At 36.3% G+C, this 7,500-nt stretch overlaps 2 non-coding genes across 2 annotated transcripts; both read right to left on the bottom strand.

The window, feature by feature from the left end:
* Nucleotides 1–51: 51 nt before the first annotated feature.
* On the bottom strand, nt 52–208 carry LOC135087454 (5.8S ribosomal RNA). The gene has a single exon (XR_010260835.1). It is a non-coding gene; the product is annotated as a 5.8S ribosomal RNA (ribosomal RNA).
* Nucleotides 209–491: 283 nt separating this feature from the next.
* LOC135087442 (small subunit ribosomal RNA) lies at nt 492–2,394 on the bottom strand. The gene has a single exon (XR_010260826.1). It is a non-coding gene; the product is annotated as a small subunit ribosomal RNA (ribosomal RNA).
* Nucleotides 2,395–7,500: the final 5,106 nt, after the last annotated feature.

The following is a 7,500-nucleotide window of genomic DNA, read 5'->3' as shown; positions in this document are numbered from 1 at the left end:
GCACGAAAGACATGATCGTTCGGCGCAGTGTGGTCATTGTTTTTATGCAGCCGGCCCTCAGACAGGAGTGGTCCTGGATGTGTCTCCACGGACCGCAATGTGCGTTCGAAATGTCGATGTTCAAATGTGTCCTGCAGTTCACACTATGACGCGCAGTTAACTGCGTTCTTCATCGACCCGCGAGCCAAGTGATCCACCGTCCAGGGTAATGGTTTATAGTGGTTATAAATAAACAATAATAATAATAATTTTATAAATGTCTGAAAAATATACAATTTTCAACCGCATGAATTTGTCATTTTACGAACGTACGAAAACTACTGAGATCGCGGATTTTCAATCTGTACACGTAGAATATCGTACGACGCCAATCGTCGAACGATCTCATAATTAAACGAGACCTTCCTTCGATCAGAACTTTTGTTTTGTGTCTGGATTATTGTATGATCATTCCCACATGACACTTGTGTATCACATGTGAACGTACACGTTAATGATCCTTCCGCAGGTTCCCCTACGGAAACCTTGTTACGACTTTTACTTCCTCTAAATGATCAAGTTTGGTCAACTTCCCAGCAACGCCGACGGCCGTGAAGCCACCGCGTGTCGGTCCGAAGACCTCACTAAATCATTCAATCGGTAGTAGCGACGGGCGGTGTGTACAAAGGGCAGGGACGTAATCAACGCGAGCTTATGACTCGCGCTTACTAGGAATTCCTCGTTTATGGGGGATAATTGCAAACCCCAATCCCCAGCACGAAGGAGTTTCAACGGGTTGCCCGGGCCTCTAGGCCTGGGAGAACATGCTGATTCCTTCAGTGTAGCGCGCGTGCGGCCCAGGACATCTAAGGGCATCACAGACCTGTTATTGCTCAATCTCGTGCGGCTCGAAGCCGCCGGTCCCTCTAAGAAGAATTTTAATACGTCGCCAGTGAGTTGCGTGACGTGAGCCACGCACACCTAAATGACGACGCCTATTTAGCAGGCTAGAGTCTCGTTCGTTACCGGAATTAACCAGACAAATCGCTCCACCAACTAAGAACGGCCATGCACCACCACCCACCGAATCAAGAAAGAGCTGTTAATCTGTCAATCCTTCCGGTGTCCGGGCCTGGTGAGATTTCCCGTGTTGAGTCAAATTAAGCCGCAGGCTCCACTCCTGGTGGTGCCCTTCCGTCAATTCCTTTAAGTTTCAGCTTTGCAACCATACTCCCCCCGGAGTCCAAAATCTTTGGTTTCCCGAAAGCTGCCCGCCGAGCCATTGTAGTAACGTCGGCGGATCGCTAGATGACATATTTACGGTTAGAACTAGGGCGGTATCTAATCGCCTTCGAACCTCTAACTTTCGTTCTTGATTGATGAAAACACCTTTGGCAAATGCTTTCGCTGATGTTCGTCTTGCGACGATCCAAGAATTTCACCTCTAACGTCGCAATACGAATGCCCCCAGTTATCCCTATTAATCATTACCTCGGAGTTCTGAAAACCAACAAAATAGAACCGAGATCATATTCTATTATTCCATGCACGAAATATTCAAGCAGCATTTTGAGCCCGCTTTGAGCACTCTAATTTGTTCAAAGTAAAATTGTCGGCCCATCTCGACACTCACTGAAGAGCACCGCGATAGGATTTTGATATTGAACCGACGTTTGACCGTCGGCTCACCGACGATATGCTCCGCAAACGTGTCAGTATCACCGCGGATGCGGTGCACCGACAGCGCGGCGCACAAATGCAACTACGAGCTTTTTAACCGCAACAATTTTAGTATACGCTATTGGAGCTGGAATTACCGCGGCTGCTGGCACCAGACTTGCCCTCCAATTGTTCCTCGTTAAAATATTTAAAGTGTACTCATTCCGATTACGAGGCCTCGTAAGAGTCCCGTATCGTTATTTTTCGTCACTACCTCCCCGTGCCGGGAGTGGGTAATTTGCGCGCCTGCTGCCTTCCTTGGATGTGGTAGCCGTTTCTCAGGCTCCCTCTCCGGAATCGAACCCTGATTCCCCGTTACCCGTGACAACCATGGTAGTCGCAGAAACTACCATCGAAAGTTGATAAGGCAGACATTTGAAAGATGCGTCGCCGGTGCTGGACCGTGCGATCGGCAAAAGTTATCCAGATTCATCAAAATTAACGACTTCGAACGCGAGGCCCTCCGTCGATTGGTTTTGATCTAATAAAAGCACTCGTCCCATCACTGGTCAGAGTTCTGATTGCATGTATTAGCTCTAGAATTACCACAGTTATCCAAGTAACTGAGTAAGATCTAAGGAACCAAAACTGATATATTGAGCCATTCGCGGTATCGCCCTAATACGGCTTGCACTGAGACATGCATGGCTTAATCTTTGAGACAAGCATATAACTACTGGCAGGATCAACCAGGGAGCTTACACATATTATTATACATATGATAGCTCTCGTTAAAGAATATTAACGAAGAGTGTGTTTGGTGTCTATAGCCCAATTCGACGTTTGACCGACCGAACTGGGCTTGACTACTGTGTACACTGTTCGCAGTTACAACGTGTGTCGTGAGGCGAGTCTTTGCAACACTCTATAAATTAATATAGAATGCTAGAAAAACACACCCACATAGCGCTCACAGAGGCGCCCACACTGAACGTTCGCATAGACATAACATTCATTCATCACATTTTATAATAAAATCTAACAAATTTCGTATCATGAACGATATGTCAGCCCGGTGTTGGAAAAACCACCCTACCTCTCACGATTTGTCGACACCATCACTACAGAGACATATACATCATTGAAATGTTTGCGTGTTGTGAGTGTGTGCTATAGAATACATAAAAATATACACATATATTTGATACGCTGATGTAAACGCTAAAAAGCCATCATCGCCCTTATGTAAGGTTAATGTGGCGGGAAGCGTTACAACGAAGCGTATTAAAAAGTGGCCAGTCGAAGCGCGTATGCAAAAGCACAGATAACTGCACATAGCGCGGACACATTGCCCGAGTGAGACAGATCTTTATTACGAATTCGATCATACAACCCATCCGTAGATCTACAAAGTTTAACAAGCGTCCAATGAGCCACACACTAAGTCCCGTCAATCTCATTGAACATCCGAAACCTCAGACGCCAACAGAGTGTACATACAGAGTGAAAAAGTTAAAGTTTCATCAACTCTTTCACCACTTTGCTTTAAAACACAACTTATAAACGCACCGATCCGTCGTACGCAGAGTGTGCTGCGCGCGCGCATCATGTTTATAATACATTTGAGCGTGCGCGCGCGCTCTGCGCACGGCGGTCGCTGTGTTACTGATCTCGCTCGGCCGGACGCCGCCGACGTCGCGTTTGTCTGTACACTCTCTCGGTTCTCGAGTGGAAGCCGCGAATGGAAAAGAAACATTTTTAACGCTATGCTCGTACGCTGCTGCGCACGCGCAGCTTTAAATGCTAAGTGTAAAAAAAAAAAAAAAAAAAAAAAAAAAAAAAAAAAAAAAAAAAAAAAAAAAAAAAAATTAAAGTGACACACCCCCTATATGTATAACCAGATAATTAATAATTAAAAAAAAAGTTAGGTTAGATTAGGTTAGGTTAGGTTAGGTTAGGTTAGATTAGATGATCCTTTTTTTTTTTTTATTAAAAAGATGATACAGAAAAAAAAAAATTGATTGCGATTAAAGTGTTAAAAGCGACACCCCATAAATCACGAAATAGGAAAATTAATAATATTAATAACACATAAATACAATAAAATAATTAATTAAAAAAAAAAAACTTTCGTATTAAGAACAAAAAATATTAAATTATTTTTGTTAATTCGAAATTATTATTATAAATCACGACTTTTTTTTAATAAAGAAATTAAGATTTTTAGTTGTATTGATACATTTTTTCCTATTTCGTGATTTGTTGGAAAAACAAACAAAAAAACTAATTGATGTATATGATTAATATTCAAAACTATTCAAAACTTTAACTAATAAATATATACCATAGTGGGTGTATAAAATTAGGCCTTTTAAAAAGTTAAGTACATAATTAAATTTTGTTAAATACCCAATTATAAATAAACAACAGTTGCACTTAAAATGTTTGAGTGTGTTATGTAATTATGCAATTTTATATTAATATATAAATCAAACTAATTTGTAATCCCTGAAATTACTTAAAACTTTTGAAGACCTAAAATTATAATTAATAACGTCGTTTTGCACCAAGTTTTTAAGACATTTGTCTAGAATAGACAAAATGTACAACACTATCGGTACCTGAAGTCTGATTAGATTTTTAATTACACGGAATTTTGACATTTTAGAAGTGTTGTCAACATTAAAACATATCCACTAATAAAAAATGGAGAGCATTTCCACAAATTAAAAAATAAACCTTCAAAGAATTTAAGGTTTCAATTTAAAAATGTACTGATCCTTTTAAAATGCTTATTTGAGTTTTTATTATCATATTTTTGAAGTTACAATAAAATTAAGGACATTATTTTTCTATTACTGGACTCGCTGGCCAATATCCATAGGTTACAAACCTTTTTTTATGTAAATCTTTGTTAGTAAAATCTTCGTTTCATAAAATAGCTAATTTAACAAGATGCCAATTTTATAATCCAAGTTGATTATGATGACGACAATGATGATTGATGATCATCTAAATATATAAAAGGAGAAACTGACTGACTGACTGACAGATCAACGCACAGCCTAAACGGCTAAACGTAGGCACTTGAAATTTGGAAGGGACGTAGCTTAGGTACCGTAGAGGTGCACTAAGAAAGGAATTTCCGAAATTCCCACGGGAAAAACGGGATTCACGCGTACGAAGTCGCGGGCGGCCGCTAGTCAATATATATTTTCGTTTATGATATTAATATTATTTTTAAACTAATAATTATTATTATTATGTTGTTTTACTGTGTTAAAAACGCGTTATTTTTTCTATTCAATCTCTAAAATGTACATAATAATTAGTGTACATTGAATTCACAAAACAAACAATAACATGCAATGATTACTGAAAAGTGTGTTATGTAAGTACCCAAATTATTGCACAGTAAATTATATTATTATTACTATTAGGTATGATTTAAATTCAATTTTGTGTGAAGATTGAGACAAGGACATAATATTTCCGCGCCCGGGCGACACCTGTCGGGAACCGACCGAACTTCACTGTCCGCTGACGTGGGTGCCATTAGCGCGAGGTGCGCTATTATCCCAATAGATGGCGCTTTAGCAACATTTCTCGGGTAGTGACGTGTAACAGTCGATAGTGAATAAAGAGTTAAATTATGTATAAATTTAATAATAACACAACACACAGAATCATTCATTATTATGCAAGTATACGTATGTAGTGAAAATAAATACCAACAACAGTATAATCTATTGCTTATATACATACAGTAACATTATTTAATTTTATCGTTAATTTATCAACTAATTATAGACATCGACATTTTTTACATTTTTAAAACATTTATTAATTTGATGATAATAATAATAATATTATTATTTTTTGATATTCATAATAATACAAATAAAATAATATCGATACTCGAATCTACAGAATGTTATGCTACATCACTACCCAAGAAATACTGCTAAAGCGCCATCTATTGAAACAATTGCGCACCTCTCGCTAGTGGCAGGCACCCACGTAATTTCTTCACACACGCCAGCGGTTCGATAGGTGTCGCTCGTGTACGAAAAATATTATATTTATTTTCTACACAACGAAATTTTATAAAAATTAGTAATAATTTATATGTTACGGTAAATATGATAAATGTGAAAATTATGAATAATCGCCGGTTATTATGAATAATTACCTCATGATTTGGTAAATGTGATGATTAATATGAGATCATTTATGTGTGTATAAACTAAATATGGCAAAGTAATGTTATGCAAAAAAACATTCCAAACTCATTTTGCCAAATTATATTTAATATATGATATCAAAATGTGAGGCTGCACATGAGCGCTGTACACGAGCCGGTGTTCTCTCTTTTATGGTATTTGTTAGTATTAAGGTTACATTATGTAATAATCACTGATAAATGTGATTAATTTATCACTTTTACCAAGCCTGTCGGTAATTATTCATAACGACCGGCGATTATTCATAATTTTCAATTTATCACATTAACCGTAACATATACTACGAATTTGAGTAGTGAAATAAATGCATAAATAAATATTTTACTTTTAAATTATCGTTCATTATTTTAATTATTTATTAAATGTAATATAAAAAAGAAAAAATAATATATTGTATTCAATGTCATCTATTTTCAATTTTTACATTTTTTAAAATTTTATTTATGTCATAAAAAAAAAACATTATAATCATTATTCATTTTTAAAAAAAGTAGCTGCACAAAAAAACATCGGCATCATTCATCAATCAAACGACAATCGCGACGCGACCAACCAGCGACCTCCGTTTGCGCGCGAAGCCTAATTTATTTACAACTCCGCTGACCAGGTCAATGTATTTTTTTGTTTTTGCATTTGGAATAACCTAAAAATCAAACCAAACCTAACCTAACCTAACTTTTCAAAACCTAACTTTTTAGAACGTAACTTTTTTGAAAACCTACCTTTTGAAAACCTAACCTTATGAAACCCAACTTTTTGATAACCTAACTTTTGAGAACCTAAATATATGAAATCCAACTTTTTGAAAACCTAACTTTTGATAACCTAACTTTTGAAAACCTAACTTTTTAGAACGTAACTTTTTTGAAAACCTACCTTTTGAAAACCTAACCTTATGAAACCCAACTTTTTGATAACCTAACTTTTGAGAACCTAAATATATGAAATCCAACTTTTTGAAAACCTAACTTTTGATAACCTAACTTTTGAAAACCTAACTTTTGAAAACCTAACCTTTGAAAACCTAACTTTATGAAATCCAACTTTTTGAAAACCTAACTTTTGAAAACCTAACTTTTGATAACGTAACTTTTGAAAACCTAACTTTTGAAAACCTAACTTTTGAAAACCTAACTTTTGATAACCTAACTTTATGAAATCCAACTTTTTGAAAACCTAACTTTTGATAACCTAACTTCTGAAAAGCTAACTTTATGAAATCCAACTTTTTGAAAACCTAACTTTTGAAAACCTAACTTTATGAAATCCAACTTTTTGAAAACCTAACTTTTGAAAACCTAACTTTTCATAACCTAACTTTTGAAAACCTAACTTTTCATAACCTAACTTTTGAAAACGTAACTTTTTGGAAAAACTAATATTTTGTTGGTTTTGGATTTTGGGGCAGTGAGTGAGTAAAAGGTTGCAAAGCTGAAAAAAAAAAACTTAAAGGAACCCACGTACGTTTTCTAAAAATAAATAAATACAATAACATACCGATTTTGTGTTGAATCCTCTAGTTGAAGGCGCCGTTTATATGATTGGACGAATTCAACTATGTACCTGTGAACAAAAGAAAATAAAAATAGGTATGGTTTATAATATATTTTAGTTTTTT

Source organism: Ostrinia nubilalis, unplaced genomic scaffold, assembly GCF_963855985.1.
Source record: "Ostrinia nubilalis unplaced genomic scaffold, ilOstNubi1.1 SCAFFOLD_43, whole genome shotgun sequence".
NCBI lineage: Eukaryota > Metazoa > Arthropoda > Insecta > Lepidoptera > Crambidae > Ostrinia > Ostrinia nubilalis.
The sequence above is the reverse complement of the archived record's forward strand: the minus strand, read 5'-3'. Positions and strand labels throughout refer to the sequence as shown.